Consider the following 14027-nt stretch of genomic DNA (forward strand, 5'->3'; position numbering starts at 1 on the left):
ATGCCATTCAGGTTCGAAATCAGGAAACACATTTTTGCACAAAGGGCAGTAGAAGTCTGGAACTCTGTCCCCTAAAAGGCTGTGGATGCTGGGGGTCAATTGAAGCTTTCAAGACTGAGATCAATAGATTTTTGTTGGGTAAGGGTATCGAGGGATCGGGAGCAAAGGCGGGTAAATGGATTTGAGGTGCAGATCATCAATGATCTGATTGAAGGGCGGAACAGGTTCAAGGGGCTGAATGGCCTCCTCCTGTTCCCAATGGAAATGTTGAGAATATGCTTTGTTGAGGCTGTGACGTCTGGATCAACCCCTGTCCAAACAAGGCAGGCCACATTTGGGAGTTTAATAACCTTGAAATGAACATTTTTATTTTGTGACTTGTGCAACTTCGATCAATTGAATAGTTATGAAAGAGAATCAATGCAGTCATTTGAACTTCTGACAAATAACCAAAGCAAAGGTTCTTGCAGCGTTTATCACGTTCACTTTAGATGCAAAACGTCCCCGGTTCGATCCCAGGCAAAAATACTGTGCTGGCGCAAATTTATTTTTTCTCTGTGAAATAGCCGGTCCTGTTAAATTTAACAGAAATCCGTGGTCTCACGAGCACTGAACATTTTAAACCGAGCCCTTAAAAATACAGTGTGTAAAATGAGATGGGATAAAAAGTTCATTGCACAAAAGAAATTATTAAAGTTTTCCAACTTCCCTCAGTCGCCTTTCATTCTGCAAAATAACGTCATCGGTTAATTAATGGTGATGAAAACAATAGTTGTTTTTTTCTTCCCACAGACTTTGAGTGAGTTGATTCGATTAACAAAACAAGTGTTCAAAAGTTGCTTCCCTGACCGGGAATCGAATCCAGGCCGCGGCGGTGAGAGCGCCGAATCCTAACCACTAGACCACCATGGAGCGCTGTTAGTTGGTTTATCAGATGTAATATGGATTACCCTTTCTCTGTGATTCAGCTTTTAATCCTTTTTAGCTCCTGATTGCGGATATTCCCGTGATTAAATAGGAATAAAGTACAATAGGCTCAGGAAAACCCGGGGAGGTGGAATCCCGCTCACCGAGCCTTTCCAGCAGCATTTATCTTACCAAGAACTGGAGTGAGTGAAACTTTCTCCGGGGGGTGGGGGTCTCAATGTGGAAAGAGTGGCTCGTCAGGATGGCCGAGCAGTCTAAGGGGCTGCGTTTAGATCGCATTTTGTTTTGGAGGCGTGGGTTCGAATCCCACTTCTGACATCAGTTATTTTGACTCCTATTTTATTTGTTGCTTGAGCTGCAGTTGATTTTTCGGCCCAGTTGATTTGCTCTTCCCGCAATAAGCAATCCGGTCTCGATCCACGGCACGTTTTGACGCCCACCGGCTCATCCCTAAACCGAGCTTTAAACGAAAATACGCTTTAAACACAAGGCAACAACTATGGAGAGAACAGACACTTGGGGAAATGTACCATGGGAACAGGTGCAGGCCATTCAGCCCCTCGAGTCCGCTCCGCCATTTGATAAGATCATGGCTGATCTGTGATCTACCTCCATATACCTGCCTTTGGCCCGTATCCCTTCAGACCTTCGGTTGGCAAAAAGCTATCGATCTCAGATTTAAAATTGTTAATTAAGCAAATGTTAATTGCCGTTTGCGGAAGCGAGTTCCAAACTTCAACCACCCTTTGTGTGTGGAAGTGTTTTCTCATCTCACTCCTGAAAGGTCTGACTCTAATTTTTAGAATGTGCCCCCTCGTCCTAGAATCCCCAACAAGCGGAAATAGTTTCTCTCTATCCAGAAAATGTCAATGACACAGTCAATGAAAGGTGCAGCTCACGAAGGCGGCTCACCAGCACCTTCTCAAGAGCAATTAGGGACGGGTAACAAATGCTGACCTTGCCATTGACACCCACATCCCATGAATGAAGACAAAAAAAAGTCGCCTGCATGGCCGAGTAATTTCCTGCTGCTAAACGACGGGAAGAATGAAACCATCGGCTTCAGTCCTTTGAACGAACTGTATACACTTGCCGTCGAGCTCAATCCCCACTTGGTCCTCTGCCCCGAATATCCACTGCATCAGAAAATCCTCCACAACATAGAATCACAGCATGGAAACATCACAGAAGGAGGCCATTCGGCCCATCGTGCCTGTGCCAACACTTTGAAAGAGCTATCCAATTAGACCCGCGCCCCTTCCCTTTCCCCATAGCCCTGCAAAATTTTCCCCTTCAAGTATTTATCCAGTTCCCCTTTGAATGTTATTATTGAATCTGTTTCCACCATCCTTTCAGGCAGTGCATTCCAGATCATGACAACTCGCTGCGTAAAAACATTCTCCTCATCCCACCTCTGTTGCCAATTACCTTAAATCTGTGTCCTCTGGTTAACATCCTTTCTGGCAACACGAGCGAATGGCCTCCTTCTGTGCTGTAATATTCTATGATTCTTTTCCATGATTTTAGTGTGGGACAGGAGAGATGCTGTTTCAAGAGAGGTAAAAGTGTCCCAAGCAGAGCAGAGAGAGGTGACTGGTCAGTTCCCCTCTGTCCAGTATAAGTCACCAGCGGTTTTTTGTGGTGCAGTGGTTATCAGTTCGCTTTACACGCGAACGGCCCTGCTTTCGATCCTGGGCGAACAATTGATGTTACAATTGCTGCTTACATTCTATATTAATGACTTAGATGAGGGGACCGAGTGTAAAGGTAGATGGGAAAGTAAGCCGTGAGGAGGACGCAAAGGGCGGTGGACAGGTTAAGTGATTGGGTGAGAAAGTGGCAGTTGGAATATAAGTTGGGAAAATGTGAAATTGTCCACTTTGGTAGGAAGAACAGAAAAGCAGAATATTTTTTAAAAGGTGAGGGTCCAATAAATGTTGATATTCAGAGGGAGTTGGGTGCACTTGTAAACAAATCACAGAAAGTTAACATGCAGGTACAGCAAGCAATTAGGAAGAAAAATGGTATGTTGGCCTTTTTGGAAGGATTTGGAGTGCAAGAGTAAGGAAGTCAGGCTGCAAATAAATAGGGCTTTGGTCAGAACACACCTGGAGTACTTTTTATGTAGTCTACATGGATTTTAGCAAGGCTTTTGACAAGGTCCCAATTGGCAGACTGGTCAAAAAAGATGTGATTGCACTAGAGACGGTACAGAGGAGATTTACGAGGAGGCTGCCAGGGCTGGAGAATTTTGGCTGTCAGGAAAGATTGGATAGGCTGGGGTTGTTTTCTTTGGAACAGAGGAGGCTGAGGGGTGATTTAATTGAGGTGCACAAAATTATGAAGGGCCTAGATGGAAAGGACATATTTACCTTAGCAGGGAGGTCAATAACCAGGGGGTATAGATTTAAAGTGATTCGTGGAAGGATTAGAGAGGAGCTGAGGACATTTTTTTCACCCAGAGGATGGTGGTGGTCTGGAACTCACTGCCTGAAAGGGTGGTCGAGGCAAAATCCCTCGTGACATTTAAAACACACTTGGATATACACCTGAATTGATGTAACCTCCAAGGCGACGGACCGAGTGCTGGAAGGTGGGATTTGGCTGGGGGGTTCATTTTCCGCCGGCGCGGAAGCGATGGGCCGAATGGCCTCCTTCTGCGTTGTAAATTTTCAAAAATGGCAATTGTTTTTAATAAGAGCAAATTTCCTGACTGCGAATCGAACCCAGCCACTATATTAAAAGCGCTGAATCCTAACCACTGGACCATCAAGGAATGCATATAAAGTTTCTAAATATATCTGGAAGTGCTTGTTTTTGGTACAAATAATATTTCTGGTTTGGTGACTCTGTTAGTTGCAAATGTATTCCATGTATCTGTAGTGTTTATTTATTTATTGGGGTGTATGTATTGTAAAGCTACTTTGGGCACTGATTAGAGTCTGTATAATTCCGCAATTAATGCTTTATTTGCGTTTTCACAACAACAAGTCTGTCTCACTGGTTCCCCGGTGTCAGGGAGGGAAGTGTCTGATGCCCTCTTTTATTTAATGTTTAAACAGAAGACAAACACTCGTATTCGTTCAAAATCAACCTGCAGGTGGACACACACACAGAGATAAACACGGCCAATGATATGGACGTTGTGCTGGGATTGCTGCACATGGACACCCAGGGGCGAGTTTACTGCAATGATAGACAAGAGTCGCTGGGTTTTTCTGGCTCGACGACTTCAGTCGGTAGAGCATAAGACTCTTAATCTCAAGGTCGTGGGTTCAATCCCCACGTTGAATGCATTCTCTTTTAAACTTTTTATGTTGCTTTTTGGAGCGAACCCCAGCTCTGACGCACCCCGACTTCCCGTGCAGTGTCACCGCGCCCATTGTGGCCGCGCCCGGGCTGATTTCTCTCTCTCTCACCCGGGACCGCTGAGTCTGCTGTACCGTGATCACCAACTCATCCAGTTTGTGAATTTAAACCGGAACAGGTGCCTCGCAAAGGGCAAGAGAAGTAGGGAAGGCTGCAACCTCTGACAAAATCTCATTCCCATTAGAGGTTTGTGTATCTGAACCCCTAACAGTTTCTGCATCTTTTAAAAGTTTTGACATTCACTGCACAGGACGCGGCACCTCGAGACTCGTCTCTTGCACTCACAGTGATGCATAGGGCCGTTTTCACTCGTAGAACAGCTATTGTGATGTTGTGATATTGTCTTAGACTCCCTCACCAGCGGAAAGGGATTGTCTGTCGACCTTTCAAAATCCTAAAAAGCCTTCAATATTCCAGGGAATATAAGCATGTAACTGCTCCTCATAATTTAACCCTTCGAGCCCTGCTAAGATTCTGGTAAATCTGGGCTGCGCTCCTTCCAAGACCAATATACAATTTTAGAGTAAAAGGGAATAAAACTTGAAATGAGCGTCACTGAGGATCAATTTTCTCTCACTCAAAGTTATCTGTTTAGTGAAGTAAAAGATGCAGCTTTTCAAGCATAAGGGAGCAGCCACTGTCGCCCTTTTTGGCAGGAGAAAAAACTCCTCCCTGGTTGTTTATGGAGAGCAAATTTCAACATAATGTTTATGCTCGGGAACCTTTCGCGTGTAAAACAAACGCGATAACCGCTACACTAAGGAAACCACTAGTGTCTCATTAAAAACAATGGTGAACTGACTTACTCTCCTGTCTCTGTTCTGATTTGGAATGTGTTGCTTCTCCGTCGAGCAACGCTTAACATGTTACAACACAGATAGAGATCATTCGGCCCATCGTGCCTGTGCTAGCTCTTTGAAAGAGCTATCCAAGTAGTCTCACCACCCATAAGCTCTTTCCTCATAAGCCCTGCAAATGTTTTCCTTTTCAAGTATTTATCCAATCCCCTTTTGAAAGTTACTATTGAATCTGCTTCCACCGGCCTTTCAGGCAGCGCATTCCAGATCATAACAACTCGCTGTGTAAATTATATTCCCTCATGTCGCCTCTGGCTCTTTTGCTAATTACCTTAAATCTGTGTCCTCTGGTTACCGACACTTCTGCAACTGAAAACAGTTTCTCCTTATTTGCTCTAACAAAACCTTTCATGATTTTGAACACCTCTATCAAATCTCCCCTTAACCTTCTCTACTCTAAGGGTATAATCCCAGCTTGTCCATTCTCGCCACATAACTGAAGTCCCTCATCCCTGTTACAATTCTCGTAAATCTCCTCTGCACCCTCCCCAAGGCCTTGACATCTTTCCTAAAGTGCAGTGCTCAGAATTGAAGACAATACTCCAGCTGCAGCCTAACCAATGTTTTGTAAACGTTTAGCATAACTTTGTTGCTTTTGTACTCTATGCCTCTATGAATAAAGTCCATTTGACCAGGCTGTCTATGTCCTCCTGAAGTCTGATACTATCCACCACATTGTTTATTACATTCTCGAGTTTCGTGTTGTCTGCAAAATTTTAAATTATACCCTGTATATCCAAGTCCAGGTCATTAATGTATGTATCAAAAATGAAAACTTTTGGCAGTTTCACTTGTGTGACTTTAAGTCCAGTTAAAATAACATCTTCTCATAATTTAACGCATTGCACCCTGGTAACAATCTGGTGAATCTGTGCAGCACTCCTTCCAAGGCCAAGATATCCTTTCAGATTCAAAGGGGATAAACTTGAAATAAGCATCACTGTGGATCAGTTTTCGCTCATTCAAAGTTATCTGTTGAGTGAAATAAACGAAAGGGCTTTTAAAGATAAAGGAAGCAGCTACTATCGCCCCTTTTTACAAGCTTATTTTGTGGCACTTTACCAAACGCCTTTTGAAAGGCCATATACACAACATCAACCACATTGCCCTCATCAGCCCTCTCTGTTAACTCATCACAAAACTCAATCACGATTTGCCTTGAACAAATCCACAGTGGCTTTCTATTATCAATCCACACTTGTTCAAATGGCTATTAATTTTGTCCCAGATTATCATTTCTAAAAGCTTCCCACCACCGTGGTTAAACTGGCTGGCCTGTAATTGCTGGGTTTATCCTTACACCCTTTTTTGAACAAGGGTGTAACATCTGCAATTATCCAGTTCTCTGGCACCAAACCATGTATCGAAGGAGGATTGAAAGATTATGGCCAGGACCTCTGCAATTTACACCCTTAATTTCCTCAGCAACCTAGGATGCATCCCATTCGGACCAGGTGACTTATCTACTTTAAGTACAGCCAGCCTTTCTAATATCTCCTCTTTATCAATCTTCACCCCATCCAGCATCTCAACTACCTCCCCTTTTACTGTGATTGAGGCAGCATTTTCTTCCTCTGTAAACACAGATGCAAAATACTCATTTAGTACCTCAGCCATGCCCTGTGCCTTCATGCGTAGATCTCCTTTTTGGTCCCTAATCGGTCTTACCCCTCCGCTTACTACCCGTTTACTATTTATATGCCTATGGAAGACTTTTATTGACTTGATGAAGGGATAGAGTGCAATGTATCCAAGTTTGCTGCTGATACAAAGCGAGGTGGGAAAGTAAGCTGTGAGGAGGACACGAAGAGTCTGTAAAGGGATGTAGACAGGTTAAGTGTGTGGGCAAGAAGGTGGCAGATGGAGTATAATGTGGGGGAATGTGAGGTTATTCACTTTGGTAGGAAGAACAGAAAAACATTTTTTTTTTGAAATGGTGAGAAACTATTAAATGTTGATGTCCAGAGAAACTTGGGTGTCCTGGACACCTGAACTCCAGGTTGTGCTGACCTAGTATAAACATCCAAAACCTGATGACGGAGAAAGGCTAAATAAACACGAAGACATGAAACAATCCTTGGTGGTTTCTGAGAGTCAGCAAAGTGGGATGGTTTACGACCATGAGTTAAGATCAGTGGTGCTTCGATACAGAACAATGCAGCCGAATTTTATAAAGATAGGGCATGCTCCCTTCTCAAATGTTAGAGCTCTCAATAGGGGACAGTCAGAAGTCGATTGCCACAGGCAGTCCGCAAAGGTCAAGTCTGATATACCTGGATTCGCAGACAGGTCAGATTGTGTTGATTGCTTGTCATTAATGTAACCTGTAGACGATTGTCTTGTAATAATAATACTGTTGAATGTAATGTTGAAGACAGCTGTCGTGCAACTCTGTTGTAAGTCAATCTATTAAACTTGCTATTTTGTAACCACTCGGGCTAAAATCAAGCGGAAGTTATTGTTGATGGATTAACAACCCATAGTTACGACAGTAACGGGAGAAATCCGCTTACAAACATTCACTTTATATATAAACATCACACCCATTGTTTATATTTTCACAGGTACTTTTTTGCAGTTCTAACCAAAGTCCAAACATCGAAAGTTCACGTGTTTTTCAGAAGTTTCCCGTCCTGTTATGTATTTTGAACAGTTTCCTACAAATATAAACATCACACCCATAGTTTATATTTTCACACGTTCTTTTTCGCAGTTCGAATCGAAGTCTGAACACGGAAAGTCAAAGTGTTCTTCAGAAGTTTCCCCTCCCGTTATGTATCTTGAGCAGTTTCCCACATCCTTTTCCTGTGATGTGATAATTCAGGGTGCAGGATGAATGCAATTGGATTTGCTGCAGTCCGCTGACAGCAGGCGATGGAAGCGAGCGCCATGCTGCCGCTGACAGGTGAAGGACACTTCTGATGCTGCCTGACATCCGGTGGGAGTGGGCGGGGATTTGAAAGCCAACCCATTCCACCAATTTGGAAGCTATAAAGTGGTGCTTGAGCAACATTAATAGAAACAAACGCCCATTGTAGCATCCAGGCCTCGTGGCGCAACGGTAGCGCGTCTGACTCCAGATCAGAAGGTTGCGTGTTCAAATCACGTCGGGGTCACAGTTTTTTTCACTTTGAGATGGTTTGTATAATTCCGCAATTGATGTTTTCTTTGCGTCTTCACAATTAACAGAACCCTGCTCGAAAGTCTGCCTCTGGTTCCCCAGTGTCAGGGAGGGAAGCAGCTTATGCTCTCATTTATTTAATATAACAAACAGAAGACAAACACAAGTCTTCGTTCAAAAAGTACCCTGCAGGTGGACAAATAGTGAGATTAACACAGGGCAGAGATGCAGACAGTATACGGAAACATCGGGAAATAGACAAGAGAGATAGATTGAGCGCTTTGTTATCAGAAACATGCCTGAACCTCCACGGTCAATGAAAGGGCTTTTTTTGGTCGGTTTCCCGTTGCACCTTAGAATTCAGGAGAAATTGGTACATGATTGGTTTGGTTCCCTCGTCCACCACCAGCGGAAAAGTTTTATCGATCCCAACCGATGAACTCCTTTCAAAAGCCATTCTGTCCAAAGCCAATATATTCTTCCAGATTAAAAGGGGATAAAACTTGAAATGAGCGTCACTGAGAATCAGTTTTCTCTCACTCAAATTTATCTGTTTAATGAAGTAAAAGATGCAGCTTGCAAAGAAGAAGGGAGCAGCCACTGTCTCCCTTTTTGATACAAGAAAAATTCGATCTGGATGTTCATGGAGACCAAGTTCCAAAATAACGGTCCCGCCCAGGATCGAACCGGGGACTTTTTGCGTATAAAGCAACCGTGATAACCACTACCCTACAAAAACCGATGGCATTTTATTCACCAAATTGAGCAACTGAATGGTGTCCTTTCTCTGCTCGTACTTGGAATGGATTGTTTCAAGTCCAGCAAGAGATACAGACAGTGGCTGCTCCCCCTTATCTTTAGAAACTCTCAGGGTAGTGGGTTTGAGTCTCACGTTGGGCGAGTACCGTTTTAAACTTTTATGCTGCTTCCACCGGTGAGCCCCAGCTCTGACACTTACCCCCGCCCCCTCCCTCGGTCTCACCGCGCACGATGGGGTCGCGCCCGGGCTGAATCTCTCCAATTATGTTTCCGCCACTTTCGCAGCACGAAATGGTCCTTATCAACTCACAAATGACACCCGATGTGACTACCACCACGATAAACTATCCCTCCTCATCCTTCTCAAATACAATATCTCACCGTGCTGTTATGCTCTTATTTGGAATGTGTTGCTTTTCTGCCTGACAACACTTAGTATCATCGTATTATGTTCTTCCACAAGAGGAGACGGTTTGGCCCATCGTGCCTGTGCCGGGTCAAACACACGTATTCGTTCAAAATTCGTTCAGAGACAGATTGAGTACTTGTTATCAGAAAATTGCCTGAACCCCCACAGTCTACAGTTTTGCTCCTCGCTCTCAACCACACGGCCTATTTTTGTGTCACCCCTAAATTTCTGCATCATGCCCCCTCCGTTCAAGTCCAAATCGTTAATGTATACCACAAAAAGCAAAGGAACAAGTACCGAGCCCTGCGCCACCCCACTGGAAACAGCCTTCCAGCCGCAAAAACACCCGTCGACGATGACCCTTTGCTTCCTGCCACTGAGCCAATTTTGGATCCAAAGAGCCACATTCCCTTGGATCCTATGGGCTTTCACTTTTTTGACCAATCTGCCATGTGGGAATTTTTCCAAAGCCTTTCTAAAATCCATGTAGACTACATCAATTGCGCTACCCTCATCGATCATTCTTGTCACCTCCTCGAAAAATTCAATCAGGTTAGTTCGACACAAACTCCCCTTAACAAATCCATGCTGACTGTCCTTGATTCGTCCGTGCCTTTCGAAGTGACAGTTTATCCTGTCCTTCAGAACTGATTCCAATTATTTGAAATGGAGTCTTTCGCATGCTTGCTGCAATAACAGATAAGGCGGTTAAGAGTACTCAAGCCCGGCAAGATCAATCGGCAGAGCATGAGACTCTTAATCTCAGGGTCGTGGGTTCGAGCCCCACGTTGGGCGAGTATCATTTTAAACTTTTATGATGCGTTCACTGGCCAACGGTCCAGAATTGATGCAGAATGAAGCATTCAGTTTATAGTCAGGATGGCCGAGCGGTCTAAGGCGCTGCGTTCAGGGCGCAGTCTCTTCTGGAGGCGTGAGTTCGAATCCCACTTCTGACATTGGTTATTTTCACCAAGACATGAAAATATTTTATTTGTGGATTGGGCTGCAGCTGATTTTTCGACCAAGTTGATTTGCTCCTCACACAAAAGTAACTGGCTTTGTTGTGGAAATGTGACTTGAGAAGTTTCAAACGATGAAATGTTTGACATATTAATGACCTGGACAAAGAAATAGAACAGCAGTGGGGAACATTTAAAACGGTGATCAATAGAGTCCAGGAGAAATATATCCCACGAAAAAGCAAGAATAAACTAGCCAGATATGACACTCCAGGGATGAATAAAGAAACAAGGGTAAAATTGAAACTAAAGAAAAAGGCCCACACTGGACAATAAAGGAGAGAGGGGAATGTGAAAAGACTGGGAAAGAAGTCGAAAGAACTATTAGAAAGGCAAAAAGGAATATCAAAAAAAGCAAAGTCTTCCAGACACTTCAACAGACACAGAAAATTTGGGATAGGAATAGGGCCACTCAGGGATACACACGACAAACTCACAGGCAATGACAGCGAAATGGCAGAAATATTAAATAATCACTTTGCTTCAGTGTTTACCAGGGAGACGAGTATTGTGGGCATGACAGGAGAAGAAGATATCAAAAAATATGTAAAGACATTTAAGATCGAAAGGGGGGAGATAATTGATAAACTAATCAAACTTAGAGAGGAAATTTCCTGTTTGGAGCCTAACCAGAGTTTCAAACCGCTCAGCCACGCTAATTTCCGTATTACTGTTCAGGAGCTCATTTCACAGGGACACGATTACTGTCCTCCATTTAGGGAGACTCAGTGAAAGGCGGAAATTGATCTATTAATAGAATCATAGAATAAGACAGCGTCATTCGGATGCCATTCGGCCCATCGTGCCTGTGCCAGCTCTCTGAAAGAACTGTCCAATTCGTCCCACTCGCCTGCTGTTTCCCCATAACCCTGAAAATGTTTCCATCCAAGCGTTTATCCAATTCCCTTTTGAAAACTGTGAGTGAAGAAAAACAATATTGAAAGGGGTGCTGGGGCCTCTGCAGCGTCGATGTAGAGTGTGTGATGATTGAAGTTGTCAAGGTGGTTGCTTTACACATGGTATGTTGTGCAATCATCCTGAAATATCTTCAATATCCAATACAAATTGAATTGCAAACCTGGCGGACAAACACAGGAAAACAAGTCACGACTGAACGCAAATCATCTGGGACCCGTTTTTAGCCTCACGGCACTTTAAATAAAGTGAAATAACTTTGCATTGAAAATATTTGGAACTTGCATCTGTGCCTTTATCTGTTCCAGTTCTTAAAGTTGCTGGCGTCTGATGATGTACACGCCTCTGCTCCCTCTATTGAACAAGAAAGGAGGTGTTTGACGTTGACGGGACCTGTTGGTTATGAGCTCATCCTTTACATTGAGTGGGTTCGGGTCTTTTAAACGGCGTCAGCTTTAGCCCAGCGGTGAACTTCGCAGCAAACAAGTTCATCACCGTCTCACCGTGGGCGCTGACTGACATGTTTATTGTTTTTTCTTTCAGACCGAAATAAATAGGAACCGTGATTTTAAATTTGCACTAAGTGATTTTTAGGTAGTCTCCTTTAAGTGTTTCAAAGGCGACCCCTAATTTATGATAGTCCGGCCATTTCACCAGCCGTGTTGAAGACAAAACATGTCTCTGCCGTTTCGCTTCTTTTTTCGAAAGGCAAAAAATATATTTCCCGTGACCTCTTAAGGATGGACAAGTACAGTTCAGAAAGCAGAAGCAAGTTCACCGAGCTTAAATCGTCTGACCACGTTAATGGCGATATATACATATATATATATATATGTATATACAAGTAGTTGCTGTCTGTTTCTGTGGTTGTCTTTTTTCCGTGTGTGTCCATCTGCAGGTCGATTTTGAATCAATACCAGTATTCGTGTCAGTTTGTTGCATGAAATTAATGAGGGTATCAGGCGCTCCCCTCCCTGCCACTGGGTCGGGACTGAGTCAGGGTTTAGACCAAACATCTGTTTTGTTTTGTGTGAAAAAGCAATTAAAACCTTCATTCGGGAATTATCCAGTCTCATGTGAGCGGTGAAAGAAACAGTGACCCCGATGTGATGTGAACACGCAGCCTTTTGATCTGGAGTCAGACCTTTGCGCCACGCACTCTGAAGACAGGATCCTGGATGTTATTATATTTTTTGAATGTTTCTCAAACACCGTTTCATATATTGGTTGAATCGATCGGGCTTATCAAATCTCCGCCAGATCCCACCGGGAATGAGACAGTATTAGAATCACCCTTCACCCCCAATATCACGCTGGCATTCATCGATTGCTCTCAGCGGACTGCATGAACAGGGCTGGGAGATATGGACTTTGTTCACATTATTCAGCAATGTGAATCGTTAAATATTTAATCATTTTTAATGGGGACAAGGTTTCAAAATGTTTCCGCTCGATTTCGAACCGGGAACCTTTCGCGTGTTAGGCGAACGTGATAACCACTACACTACGGAAACCTGACATTTGACGTTCCGTGCTAGGAGCAAACCCCCTCAGCCAAACTAATTTCCGTATTACTGTCCAGGAGCTCATTTCACAGGAATGCATTTGCTGCGCTGTATTTCGGAAGGCTGCAGAGAAGGATAGGTGGCGCTGGTCAGGCAGGGAATCCCAGAGCATCGCGCCCACACAAACATTTCACTGTTTTTTTTTATGTGCCTAATATCCGACCTCAGTGTAAATTATGGCGAATCAGGCATGCTCAGATAACATTGTTCACGGAGTGTTTTCTTGCAGCCAAATCACACATTAGAAAACTTGAAATGAGATTAAGAGATCGGAGCCATTTAAAGTGCTCCCAGTTACTGCAGATCTGGAATTAAAACCTGGCACCGGCTTCAGGGCGATCAGAATGAGGCAATGAATCCGAAAGTTGGAAAAAAGGTGCAATTTTCGTCCCTGGGTGGGCTACCGTTGCCGCATAAGGTCTCCTGAAGGCATAGATTATATATGTACATATACGTATTATATACTTAAATATATATATTTGATGCTGTGTTCCCTCGTGGTTGGGAATAGTTCATTGCACAAAACTAATTTAAGTCTGTGAGACACTTAATGATTTTTTAATCACCATTAATACATTCTGTTGCACACTGAAGGAAATACTAGCTTGTTTGCCAAGTGACAATTAAAACGTTAATAAATCTTTGTGCTTTGCATGTCATAAACTTCTATCGCTTCCCATTTTATGTAATGTATTTTAGGAGTCTGCTTAAAAATGTTTAGTGCTTATTACACCAGGAATCTGGTGTAGCCGCTGTTAAATTTAAAAAGGTTTGCAGCCCCTTTCACGCTTGAAGAAACTCGACCCTGGAGGTTTATGGGGTGAAAGTCACAACAAAATGCTTCCCCCCGAGGTCAAATCTGGGATTTTCTGCGTGTAACTGGCGAACATGATAACCGCTACACTACGGAAACGACAAACGTTTTGGTCTTAGGTCTTAGGTCTGAAGGAAGTGTCTCGGGAAAACATGAACTGCTGACTCTCTTTACACTGACTCTTTTCACGAACATTTCATCGATCGAAACTATACAAGTCACAGGGAAAAAATGTCAAAGTCATTAAACTCCCCAATTAGCCTCAAATGAGG

The 14027-nt window shown here is 43.4% G+C and overlaps 4 non-coding genes across 4 annotated transcripts; 3 read left to right on the forward strand and 1 right to left on the reverse strand.

Annotated features, from left to right (window-relative positions):
* The first annotated feature begins 8197 nt into the window (after positions 1 to 8197).
* trnaw-cca (transfer RNA tryptophan (anticodon CCA)) lies at positions 8198 to 8269 on the forward strand. The gene has a single exon. It is a non-coding gene; the product is annotated as a tRNA-Trp (tRNA).
* Positions 8270 to 10164: 1895 nt separating this feature from the next.
* On the forward strand, positions 10165 to 10237 carry trnak-cuu (transfer RNA lysine (anticodon CUU)). Its single transcript has one exon. It is a non-coding gene; the product is annotated as a tRNA-Lys (tRNA).
* Positions 10238 to 10315: 78 nt separating this feature from the next.
* On the forward strand, positions 10316 to 10398 carry trnal-cag (transfer RNA leucine (anticodon CAG)). Its single transcript has one exon. It is a non-coding gene; the product is annotated as a tRNA-Leu (tRNA).
* A 2419-nt stretch (positions 10399 to 12817) lies between these two features.
* trnav-aac (transfer RNA valine (anticodon AAC)) lies at positions 12818 to 12890 on the reverse strand. Its single transcript has one exon. It is a non-coding gene; the product is annotated as a tRNA-Val (tRNA).
* Between the last annotated feature and the right edge of the window lie 1137 nt (positions 12891 to 14027).

This window comes from Heptranchias perlo, unplaced genomic scaffold, assembly GCF_035084215.1.
Source record: "Heptranchias perlo isolate sHepPer1 unplaced genomic scaffold, sHepPer1.hap1 HAP1_SCAFFOLD_50, whole genome shotgun sequence".
NCBI classification, from domain to species: Eukaryota; Metazoa; Chordata; class Chondrichthyes; order Hexanchiformes; family Hexanchidae; genus Heptranchias; species Heptranchias perlo.